This window comes from Natrix helvetica, assembly GCF_964273705.1.
Source record: "Natrix helvetica genome assembly, chromosome: Z".
NCBI lineage: Eukaryota > Metazoa > Chordata > Lepidosauria > Squamata > Natricidae > Natrix > Natrix helvetica.
In genome coordinates, this window is record NC_138554.1 from 105,636,732 (window position 1) to 105,650,423 (window position 13,692).

The 13,692-nt window shown below is 36.1% G+C and overlaps 1 long non-coding RNA gene across 1 annotated transcript; it reads right to left on the reverse strand.

The window, feature by feature from the left end:
* Positions 1 to 8,970: 8,970 nt before the first annotated feature.
* Positions 8,971 to 12,548, reverse strand: LOC309382222. The gene is made up of 3 exons (XR_014173642.1): positions 12,432 to 12,548; positions 11,474 to 11,516; positions 8,971 to 10,185 (listed from the first exon to the last, which is right to left on the reverse strand). It is a non-coding gene; the product is annotated as an uncharacterized lncRNA (long non-coding RNA).
* Between the last annotated feature and the right edge of the window lie 1,144 nt (positions 12,549 to 13,692).

Below are 13,692 nucleotides of genomic sequence, written 5' to 3' on the forward strand. Positions count from 1 at the left end.
ACTGTTTTGCTACTGGAAAGATACAGGTTGATAGATGGAAGAGTATAATTTAAAACTAGCCAAACTTAGTGAAATTTAGTGACAATAGATATAGTTAAATAGATAATCGATAATGATAATAATGTATACAATGTGTAGTGTTATGATAAGTAATATCTGGATATGAATATTGAATGGTACCCATGAAAGTAAGATTAGAAATCCTTTTGGATTATATATAAAGGTTAATTTAAAAAAAGAATAAAGTTAGATTCAGTTAAGTCTTGATTATTAGGGGGGAAAGTGATATGATGCAGGATATAGTCAAATAAAGGAGGGATAATTATAATAATGTATATATGTGTATGGGTACAACATAAGGAAATGGGGTGTAAATTGTAAACAGTGATTTGGAAAGAAGAATTCGAAAATTTTGTTATTAAATATTATGGATGTTTAGCTAGAATAGGATATAAGGATTCAGTGTTATTGGAGGATTTTAGAAATAGTAAATGAAATGCCAGTATGTGGTTATGTATTAAATCTTGGTATATTTTATGATGAAGGACGTTTAAACAATTATAGTCAAATGAAAATGGAGGTATGAGGATGGTAACGTGTATAAATATCTGAGTTAAAATACTTGAGTTAATATGAATTATGCTTGATGACTGTGGAAGAGATGCACAAAAGTCTTTTGTAACCAACTGATATACTTTCTACAGTATGTAAAGAAGGAAGATTCTATGTGCCGTGTTTGTTTTAAAAATTAAAAATTTTTAAAAAAACTTTTATTAAAAAAAGAAAGAAATGTTACCTGGGCAAACTTAGGGACACCCATCATAATGCATGCTGTCATGTTCTGAAGACCCAAGTGGTCTTCAAGGTCAGCACGAAATAGATTGTGTTGCAGTAATCCAAATGCAAAGTGATCAAGACTTCCACAATTGAGAAAGAGCACAATTGGCACACTAGATAAATCTGCGCAAAGACTCCGCCAGCCATGGCTGCCATCTGCATCCATGGAAAAAAAGGTTTCAAAATGTAAAAATAGCCATAACGATCAAAGCCTGCTCCCTTTTTACATTCAATGTACATTATGTGTGATGCATATAAAAAAGGAGCTAAACATCAATCACCTGTCATCTTAACTTTTTTATCTCCTTCTGGATATCCTTGAGCAAATAGTGAACATGAAAGCATCTTACGTTTCCATTTGAGCATGCCACTGAAGATGCGTATTTCCTGGAATTTGGGTGTGTGGCACACACAGAGGCCACTTCCTCTATTCTATCCAGGCTGATTCGTAAGATAAATTAGTAATAAATGCCTACCCAAGACCAACAATAAATGTTAAAAATATGTATGTAAAGTGGCCATATCAAGGATGTTTTGTCTTCCAAACCATAATATATTCATAGACTTTTTAAAAGGTAGAGAGCAGAGAGAGAGTAGGAAAAGCATAGAAACAAACAGCTCCAGATTATAATGATATGTTGTTACATTATGTTACATTTTATGTTGTGTTGTGTTGTTAGTTTGGTTGGTTTTATTTGCTTCATTTTGAAGCCTGATTCCTTAGCGGAATGTATTGCCTTATTTAGAACAGGGATAGGCAGTTTAAAATCCACACATACAAGTATCCTAAGGGTTAGGACACAGCTTATCCTATTTGAGCCGCTCCTTAGGGCAGTTCCAGTTAAACATTCTTCAAATGTTCTTGGCTGATTGGAATTATTTCTCTTGCCTTGATTTACTAACTGTGGAAGCTAAGGAGCCCTTTGTATCCCAATAAATGCCTGACCTAACTATAAAATATTTTTAGTCAACTAACTGGAGAAAAGAGCTTAATATAGTGTGGCCTTTACATATTTTTCTGCTCAGAATTTTCCAGACAACTGATCTCATTTATTTATAGTTCACAATATCATTGCAGATAGTCTGTTTTATTTCTATGCTGATCTTCAGCAGAATGTACAGAGTTTAATTATTTGCATGCCTATGTAGCATCCACCTTAGAAGTTATCAAATAACATGTTAGCACAATTTGGACCCTTTGTGTGGGTGTCTATGTGGGTATTTATGTATGTGTTTAAAGCCTCTGGGTTCTGAAGTAATGCAGATTGTTATTTTCTGTTTCCTTGCCAATATGAAACAAGTTGTTTTGTGTGTATGTATTATTAATAAATAATATAATAAGAATTCCATGCCCCACATTTGCAACAGTCTTATGCAGATACTTTTAGTGGTATCCCTACCAGATGGCAAGCAAATTTATTTTCCTATGGACAATACATTTTTGCAGTTGTTAAATTCAATCATACAGCAATCAACCAAAATCCCCTCCCAAGTATATAAGAAGAAAATTAAGAAACAAACTACACAAAACAAGTAAAAGAAAACTGGCATAATTTGGGACTCCATATAATCCCTGATCTAAAGTAGAGAGGTAAATATTAAACATCTATATTCTATATTTTTATTCTTGATAACGATAATCTATTAAGAACTATTTTGTTGATCTAATCAAAGGAAGGAGATGTGAATAAAGAGACTCCTTGTGAACTCTAAGAGTTTTTTTTTAATTCAATGGTCAATTGCCACCATAGAAACAAATGATTTGACATGATTGTTGAGATTGTTAAAAAGGCCTTTTGTACTTTTTATATTAATGATTATTTATCATAATTATTGACATATCAAGGAAATGGTACCCAAATCTCTAATGAGCTGTCAGGAACTCCTTACTAACAACAGCAAAGATACCTTAAAACTGCCCATTTTCATAGTACCCAATGCTAGGTAGGGTCTAGGGCCTTTAGGCTCTCACCAGTTGGCCTCCAGCTACCTCCCTCAGTCCATTCACAGCCAGATTTCCTCCTCCACTGGCTGTCCCCCAGCAATCCTCCCTGGCCAATGGGCTCCTGGCCGTCCACCATTAAGCCCGGCCCATTTGCCCAGACACCATTTGGCCCAGGTGTTTTGTCCCATAGGATAAGAAGCTGCCAGCCGATCAGGTGACAGAAAACATTGCTTGCGCACAGCTGCTAGCGATACTGGGGGGGGGGCAGGCAAATGCTGCTTGAGTCCAGCTCCTGGTGGTGCAAAGGGGTGGCAGGGCATTACTGGCAAGCATGGATGCTGACAGTGCAGGGGTGGCGCATGATGAGGGGGGAAATTGAACTACCCATTTGGCACCAGGCGGGAGTCCAAGTCCGAAGGGAATGGTGGTGTGGAAAGCCATAGTGGGCAATGGAAAGCAGCAGTGGGCAGGAACTTCCCATTTTAACTTCTCCCACTGCCATTGCCTCTGTGCCTGGATTCTGGCCTATCACCAAATGGGCAGTTCGGCTGCCAACACCACGCCGTATGTGATCCTACTGGCCTGATGCTGTGGTAAGTGTGGCTACTGTTGGAGGGGAGATGAACAGTGGTAGTGCATGGTAGTGTTAGGCTGAAGTCCAGGAGAAGGAAAGCTGGCTGTGAATGGGCTGAGGTGGGTGACTGGAAGCGAACTGGGCATGGCAAAGTGGGATCCTAAATGTCTCATTTCGTGCTGGGTTCTATGCCTAGCATATGCCTCTCTTCCAACAATTACCCAAGGTTTTGATCAAAACTTCATGGCCTTTCTTCTATAGTCATGACACTGCAAGACCCAACCTTGACTAAGTGGCCTATGTCTCTGGGATAGCACTGAAATTCTGTAATTAGGGGAAGATTCCCTTCCCTTTTCTTTTAGATATGACATAGCTTGTATTAGAATCACTATTTGGCATCTCTCAGTGTTTTTTCTCTTATTTGGGAGTGTTCTCCAACTACGGGGTCTCAGTGAGCTTTCCCCAAGAATTTCCTAAATTAGTCAAACATCTAGCAACTGGAACTGAGATTGTAAAATATTATTCTGCTGTAATCAATTTTGTTATTTCAATTGCCATTTGTCTCCTACTCTAGCTTGTTTCAAACTCTTTCTGAGATCTGCTGCCACTTTAAATCTTTTCCACTTTAAGAGTACATCTCCCACTACTATAACTGCAGATCTTGGCCCTCATATCACTTTTCAGTAGCATTTATTTGGATTGGAAGGCTCCCTCTTCTCTCTGTACTAAATTCTGTTCCACTCAGCCCAAGCTTACTAATTTTAGAGACCTTTTCAACAGTGGTGCAAATTCCTTAATCACCCAAAGTCCATTTGATTGCATGCTTGTTGCTTCTAATGTATCAACCTAAACAATGCCATAGGTGTGTGTGAATGTGTGTGTGTATGTTGTGTTATCTTTAGAGAGTTTCACAGACAAAAGCAGTGTTGTAGAGGCTGTCACAAAGAAGAGGGGATTGACTTAATCTCCAAAGCACCAGAGGGCAGGACAAGAAGTAATAGTAGAAACTTGTTAAGGACAGATCCCACCCTAGAAGTAAAGAAACTATTTTTTGACAGTAACAAAAATTAATCAATGGAATAGTTTTCCTCCGAGAGTTGTGACTAGACAATTGTATTTGTCCAGGAAAATATAAGGTCTCCTGCCTTGAGCAGAGTATTGGACTAGAGGCTCAGCCCTATATTCCATGATAAAAAGCCTTCTTTTTAGATGCATTACGCGGTGGCTCAGTGTCTAAGACACTGAGCTTGTCGATCAGAAAAGTCAGCAGTTTGGCTATTTGAATCTCTAACACTGCTTAATGGAGTGAGCTCCTATTACTTGTCCCAGCTTCTGCCAACCTAGAAGATCAAAAGCATGTAAAAATGCAAGTAGAACAATAGAAACCACCTTTGGTGGAGAGGTAACAGCATTCAGTGCACCTTCGGTGTTTAGTCATGCTGGCTACATGACCACAGAGACATTTTCAGACAGTGTTGGCTCTTCAGCTTTGAAACGGAGATGAGCACTGCCCCCTAGAGTCAGGAACGACTAGCACATATGTGCAAGGGAAATCTTTACCATTATGCATTTCCAAAAGAGGCTAAACCTGTACTACTATTCCATAATGCTATGTTTTTTATTTTTTATTATTTTTCCCCCTTTCTTTCTTTCTTTTTTTGTGGTAGGGGCAGAAAAATCCTCCATTGAACATGAAGTCTCCTTTCAGTGGTGGCTGTAATTACAGCAGCCCCCCCCCCTCAATTTCATGCCCACAGTAAAGTAACAAAATTAGCCTCTGGCCTTTTCAATTGACCTATTTCTAGTGTCAGAAAAAAATATTATACTATTATAATAATACTATATTTCTCTTAGAACAAAATCTTAGATTGGAAGCTTTACCCTCTCTCAAAACTCATATTTGCTACCAAAGGAAAAACGTTTGTCTCCTACCCAACTCTAAGTTTCAGGGAAGTGGAAGATTTGCACCCAAATCTCAGCACTAATGAAAAACAGAATTATTTTTAATTGCATAATTGTTGATTCTGGATTTTATTGCATAGTGGTTGAAAATGACCTTCCAAAATGAGATTGATTAAAATTGTGATCTTTAACTATGTAGATAGATGTTTTAATGGTAAAAAAAAAATAAAAAAATAAAGCAAACAACTCATAAAATTCTGCTATAACTTTGGGACCAAAACAGTAACGAGAAGCTGCCACGTAGAATAAACTTGGAAAATTTCTTTTTAGATGATTGGAAAGCAATTGGCTGCTGCTAAGAGGTTTCCTTCCTGGTCAACATGACATTGTTATGAGAAAGAAAACATATTAAATTGCAAAGCACTGCTATGAGTCATCTGGAATGATATTTTATCCACTGTCTGTCAGAGCACATGTATAATTTTGTCAGAATTGGGGGGGGGATGAAAACTAACTTTTAAGGGGGGGTTAAAACAAAAATGCATATTTACAGTAAATGTAGAAATTGATGTAATTTCTATGAACAATGCTGAATTAACACAATTAAATGTGTGCTACATTCTGAAATACAACTCGCAATAGGTTTAAACTAAATCCTGAACAAATTGGTTATGTAAGATTCTGTTTTCACTGTGAAAAGATACTTAAGACTAATGAAGATTCAATTGTCTTGAATGCAATATTTGTGTCCACTATAATATGCAATAAAAGCATATGAAAGAGACATAAATTATTTATTAAGATGCACATAATTATTAAGTTACAGACAATTGTGTGGAACCTGACAGCAGATTCGTAAATCATTCTAAGATACCTACATTACTGTTGTACATTGTGATTATGATAAATAATAATCTTTTCCAGAAATTCATGAATTCTTGCTTTATGAAAATTGCTCTTCTGACATTCCTTAGTCTTTAGGTGATAATCAAAGACTAAGCATCTGTTTTATTTTATGCCAGCGGTGATTTGAGGCTGAGCATTTCTTCTTAAGAAACAAAAGCAGAATTACAGTTAAACTCTTTTAACCTTCCAAGGAGGGCCAGATTTGGTAAGGTGAAACTGTGTGGGGCCGACCATTCAGCATGAAATTCTTTGCACCATTAACATTAAATGCAAATGAACTATTTTATGAAAGACTAAACAAATAACTCCGGTGAGGAAAAGAGGCTGCGGGCTGCTCGAAATTTGCAAACGGGCCCCAATTGGCCCTTGGACCAGACTTAGGACGTGCCTGTGTTAGATGAGCTGGATAATGCTAGTTGAGATGTCAAGTTTGGGTTTTGCTATTTTGGATGCTATATTACTTCTTCAAGCTGCCCAGGGTTGTTTTCCACAACATAAATACCCTTAAAAATCTTTCAATTCATCAATTAATTAAATATCCCAGGTTTGGTTTATTAACAAATGTAGTAGCAAATTTTAGAAAGGTTTGGAATATTTCACCTACTGCTTAGACTATACATAAGATAGCAGAAAACTGAAATATCTATGAGCAAGCATCTCTTGGTAACAACACAGAGAATAACTGACCTTATCCATGGTAGCTGTGAAAAACAAACAAGACAAATCCTGACTACATCCCATTCTCAAACTGGGAAACTTTAAGGTGTGTGGAGTTTAACTCTCAGATTCCCCTAGCTAAGGAAAACTAGCTCAATAATTCTTCTCAGGTCTGCATGGATCCGCTAGGATCTTGTGGGTACATGTCTCTCCTAGAGTGATGTTAATGTAAGTGTAAGTCATTAACAGGTTCTTGAAGTCAGGAACACATAATGTTGCTTTTATGCACCCCCAACCCAACAGGGAAGCAATTTGGGCCTATCTTTTTTCTTCCATACATCAAAAGAACTGCTTTCAAAACTATGATTACTCATGTGATGCTTTCACTGGTATATACTGTATGTGGGAGTGTGAACATCCAGATTTAACTGATGTGGCATAATAAAATGGCTGTAGAAAGAACCTGTTATAGAGGAGTCATTTCTGCCACAACATATGTTTTTTTTTTCAACAAGCAGTAATACATTGGTAGCTTATTTTCTTATCTGCAACTATCTAGCAGTGTTGTACAAGGGGGAATTAATAGGAAGGGGCTCATATCAATTGCTATGTCTCTCAAGAGCACTTTGTCTTCCTCAGAGTGATGGGTGTTTAAATTCTCTGTAGAAGAGCGAGCATTAAAGAAGTTCCATTCAGGGCATGGAAAGTGCAACTTGGACAGAATATCAGACCTATGGCATTTTTATTTTTCTCTCTCTTTTCCTTTTCTTTTGTTGCTTTGCTTTCTTCATATTTTGGGAATTACAGTGAGCAGACTGAATGATTCCAATGTGAATATAGGCATAGAGACTATTTTCTGTGGTTTTTTTTTTCCTATTTTACAAACTATTTTAATATTTTGTGGCAATTCTAAAATGGAAAGTATTAGAACTCTACAGCCAATGGAAAACTGAGTGACAAGTTCCCAGCAGTTGTGACATGTCAAAGTGGTTGCTAGTAGGCACCCCTGAGGCTACAAAATTGATTTAGGAGCTGCAGGTCAATATATTGTAAAAATGCTAGTAAGTGATAAACTGGATAGCAGATTTTTACAGATGTCTTGATCTATAAAGCTTTAATTCCAAGCTCCAGTGTGCTGTAATTCCAAACTACAATTAATTTAAATTGTAAGATTCCGCTTTATCTATTAATATCTTTCTCTTTATTCCATACTATACCTCAACACAGGAACTTTTCAGATTTGTAAGATCTGCAGTATCCAAAATTCCCATTTACGGTAACTTGTTTGAGAGCAATCAGGTCTTAGAAAGGCATTAGTAAAGCTACTCTACAAAGAAACCCCACACATATTATTTTCTGTGGTCTCAGCAAGTTGCATAGTTGATGTGATGAGGTTGAATCTGTCTAATTACTTAAATCAAAGATCAACAGAAATCCTATAAGAAAAGGAAATAATAAATAATCACATGGGAATCAATGAGTACTTTGAGGAAGTGGTTGGCTTTCCTTTAAAAAATTTTAAAAATTTTCATCCTGATTTTTTTTTATATTTATAAATCACTCAAGGCATTGAACATCCAAAATACTGGTAGTCCTTCCTACTCCTGTTTTCTCACCAACAGTCTTGTGTGGCAACATTGAGAGTGAGTGATTGGCCCATATCACCCAGCCAACATTCATGTATAAGGTTGAACTAGATCTCACCATCTCCTGGTTTCTAGTTTGGTGCCTTAACCATTACATCATATTGACTCTTTTGTTTTTGAATATAATCAAGCAAATGCTGAATCCGTCAGAATGGTTAATTTGGATTCCTGCAAAAAAAAAAAAAGAGAGATTTTTGGGCCTAAGTAGTCCCTGCTAATTATTTCACCTGAGTAATGTCTAGCTTTGCCTTCTTTACAAGGAAAAAAATTCAGAAGAAAAAAAAATTGAAGTGATGACTTTTTAAAAGTCACCAAATAATGTAAATGCATTAAAATGATATCTCAGACATCTTCTTCCACACAGAATTGCAGATCTTTAAAATCAATTTTTGATATTCCACTAGGTAGTATTTCAATAGCATATTTTATTAACTGCATAGATTATCACATATAATTATTGAAGATTACAAATAATATACAAGTACAGAAAACTCTCACAGATATAATATTGAAAATGATAAAATGATTTATTAGCATTAATTCCATGAAAATGTGACTGTGATTAAAAGACAATTTGCTTGGATTTCACACAAACCATTAAAGATTTTGAATTACTTATAAAGTAATAAGAAGCAATACGTATTAGGCTCATTTAAAACAGATGTAATAGAAAGCAATAATGTATTGGTACAAGACAGATGGATAAATTATTAATCAATGGAACATAACATTGGTTCACCAACTGATACAATAATAGTATAAGCAGGTGAATAAAAGGCACTATGGAGGCTGGTATAAAATGCTAAACGCAACACCTTAATTATACTCAGGATCTCTGAAAAAATAACATGTGCAATAGGCTTATTGGTGTTATTGTCAAGCAACAGTTTCACACTAGTATAATTGATGTCATTGCATAAGATACTTTCCTTATAGAAATATATTTCTGTCAGATTGTCAGACTTAGAAAGATTTCTGATGTTATTTAAATTATCAATCAAATGAACAGCATCTTTAAATTGCTCTTTTGTAGGATGCACTATTTCTGTTTGCATTTCTCTGCGGAAAAATATATTACTTTTCTCTTGGGAATAAACAAGTGTACAAATCTCTGTCCGAGAAGAATTTGTGGCAGAAGCTTTCCATATGCATCCATCCTTGTCCTTTGGTCTACAGAGATCCCAGTCATCTTCTCCCATGCCCGTGTGACAGTGATAGGCTGACCAACCATATTTGGCACATTGATAGTTAATGTGGCAGGGCAAGCCTGTGGGAGTCACATCTCGGAAAGGAGAGCAGGGTTCAAGTCCAGACATAGTCTCACATTGGAAATGTCCTTGGATTATTTGGCATCTATGCTTACACGTGTTGTTTCTCAGTGAATATTCAAAGGAACCCCACTCTAAAAGAATGCTGCAGTAATTCCATTTTCCATTTTTGAAGTAACAATAGTGATAGGAACCTCCCCAGAAATCACAAGGTGAGTCACATTTCTCACCAGAAACAGCCAGGCCATTTTTTAAGGAACAATAATCCCATTCATGTCCACTGCCACCCTTTTGCTTGCACCAGGTGTACTTATAACCATGGTATTCACATGTATTTGTACATACTCCCCCTGTGCTTGTGTAATAAATAACATGGGAGGAAGTCCAAGATATGAAGGAGAAGAATGCAACCAGAGCTACATAAACTCTCATCATGATCTTCTTGAATTCCTGAAATGAAAGAACAAAATGTTCTGCTAATTATGTTTCTATAGTTTTGCTTCATAGCTGTCACACCTTCTTGCCCCAAATTCTGACTCCTCATGGTTTCATATTGTGGCAAGTGTTATGTTTTTTTTAATTACAGTAAATGATTAGAAAGTGAGTAAATCATATCTTCCATCTGATTTCCGATCTTTCTCTGAATTTCACACTTTTGTGAGTGGTAAACCTTCTAACCCTTGGCTATCTCAGATGCCATTGCAAGAAAAAATTTTAAAATTCTTTTCTAATTTTATGATTCCAAATGTTATGGAAATAAAACTCTTACATTTGATGGATCTCATTCAACAACACCTAAAACTTTAAAATGCTGTTCCAAAATATTAATGGTGATATAGCAATGTATGAAACTCCTATACCCATGGTGGGTTTTAATTTATTTTACTACCAGTTTGGTTGTGCACACTTGTGCACTCATGCACTCACATGACGCTTCTGTGCAGAAGCATCCAGGTGAGTGGGAGGAGCCTCCCGCCACCGCCACTACCAGTTCACCCGATCTGGGGGGGACCAGCAGAAACCCACCTCTGTGCTACATTAAATGTATTATTTGCAATCAGATATCCTCCTGCTTTGTTCTATAACATATAGAGAAGGAGGGGTGGAGTTGCACTTATTCTCTAAAATATATAGAGTATGGTAAGTAAGATTCCCCCCCCCCATTTTTCTTTAATTTTACAAATCTTGTTGTTTGTTGGTAGTTGATCTACCATCACTTTAAAGAGGGGAAACATCTTTCCTAATATGTCTTTAAATGGTCATGAAACCATAGAATATCATGCAGAAAAAAGCAAATGGCATTTTTCTACAGATTTTTAATTTAAAATTTAGTATGGAACTTTCGTAGCCCAAATATCTGCTTCCTAAAATAGCCTCATAATCTGGCTAAATACAGGCAAGCCTGGTAATCTTTCCTCCTCAGTTATTCCAGAATTAAAATCATTGAGAAAAAGAAGGTAACTATACAATGAGGGAATATCCACTTAAATCCCGTTAGGGAAAAAGAAAAAAAGTCAGCTAATTGCCTTTCTAGAAAAGATTATGGAATTATTCTGAAAAGCTTTTCATTATAAATATCATCAAATGTTTTAAAATTACCCCAAAATGTACAGCTACCAAGAGCATTAAGAAGCAGTTTTGGAGTAGCAGTCTAATAAATTAACAAACAAACAAACAAACAAACAATTAATTAAATAAATAAATAAAATTATATAAATAAATGAATAAATATACAGACTTGGAAATGAAATCAGTTGCTGTGCAGCAAGAATCTGTTTGGCCTAAAATATATAAAATAGAAAAAGTATATAAATATATGTATTTACTTGTTTGTTTATCCACGCTTATATGCAGGCTAATCTAACATAATTTTACATAATGTATTATGTAATTATACATTATTCATAATATATTAAAATAATGACATATATGAAACACAAAAAGTAATTCATAAATAAAACAGTACTGATCATAAAATGTATTGCTGCTCTAAGGAGATCTTTGCAACTGAATGGCTGTTGAAACAAAATTGTCTTAACCATTTCTTATGGATCATCAAGGTAGAAGTACATCTGAGCTCTATGGGCATCACCCAAGTCCTTCCCTCTGCTAGACTGTGTAGGATGGGCAAACTTTCCTTAGATAAGCTATCTAGATTTTTCTGGAAAGTGATCCAAATCTTGAATTGGGACCAAAAACCTATAAGCAATCAGTGTAGTTCCACCAGAATAGGTATTATCCTACTGAACCATTTAATGCAGGCAGCCCCATGTAGAGTCAATTATAGTAGTCTAACTGAGATGACAAACTGAGTACAAAACCATATTTTCCCAAACACAAAGTAATCTGAGAATTTGATTTCTTTGCAACATACAAACTTCATTTAAAGAAAATACCTATCTTCAATAACTTAATATGGTAACTACTGAGTTTTGTTTGGGATGGAAATAAATAAATTATTTTTTAAATCCCCAGGCTCATTTGTAAACCAAATACATTCACATATTTCCATTAGTTAGTGAAATAGAGTATCAGGATATATAGCTAAACAAGAGGTATCAGAGATATTCTTTTATATTAAAAAAATACAAATAGAAAACCTCATAAACAGAGAATCAAATTCATACCCTTCCCAGATGCAATTCTAAAAGCCATGATAACTAACATTACTCACAAAAATTTTAACAATTACTTACTCCTTTTTCCAACAAGCACTCCTTGTTTTCTCACTTTGTCCCTTGTTCTGTGACTCCCCAGAAACCCAAAGAGCAATGAGGGTTCTTTGCTGCTTATATAGTAACCAAATGACCGACTTTCTGTTTCAAAGCTAGGGGTAAAGAGGAGGAGCAAAATGAGAAATGAAAGCATATTTTTCCCATTACTGTGCTTATTTTAATAGTAAAATACAAACTGGCTCAATGAGAAGGAAAACAAAATTTATTTTGAATTGAAGAATGATCAGAGAACTTGCTATGGCTGTAATCACGACAGTGGTGGGTTCCTGCCGGATCGCACCGGATCGTGCGCGCTCCCTTTCAGCGCTCCACCTGGCTCGCGCGCTCCCTTCCGGCGCTAAAACCGGAAGTACAGTCTTGCCCCGCCCCTGGCGAAGCAACGACGCCTGCCTGCGCTCCACCAGCTCGGCTGGGAACGGAGATGTTTCCTCAGCGGAGCGGAGTGAAACATCTCCGTTCCCAGCCGAGCTGGTGGAGCGCAGGCAGGCGTCGTTGCTTCGCCAGGGGCGGGGCAAGACTGTACTTCCGGTTTTAGCGCCGGAAGGGAGCGCGCGAGCCAGGTGGAGCGCTGAAAGGGAGCGCGCGAGCCAGGTGGAGCGCTGAAAGGGAGCGCGCGCGATCCGGTGCGATCCAGCAGGAACCCACCACTGAATCACGAGCACCTACACTTTTAAATTAATCTCACTATCATTGTTATGTATCCCAACCAATTTATTTCTTCTCTTGATTGAAGCACAAAAACAAACTATTTTCATCACTGATGTCAAGTCAAATTTAATCTTGATACTGTATGAAAAGCTCTCAGAAACAAACAAAACAGATCTTCTTGGATTTGACTCCAAGAAATATATATATATATATATATATATATATATATATATATATATATATATATATATATATATATATATATATATATATATATATATATATATATATATATATATATATATATATATATATATATATATATATATATATATATATATATATATATATATATATATATATATATATATATATATATATAAATCAATTGATAAGGAAAATAGCCCATGGCTTAGTGGCTAAGACTCCTGCCTAAGATATATACAGCCCGGGTTCAAATCCCAGTAAGGGTATGGCTAGCTGATGAGAGCTAATTAGCTCGAAATAGATCTATACTAGTCTCCCTTTATTTATTTATCCCTTTATTTATTTATCAGCACAAATACAACACAAA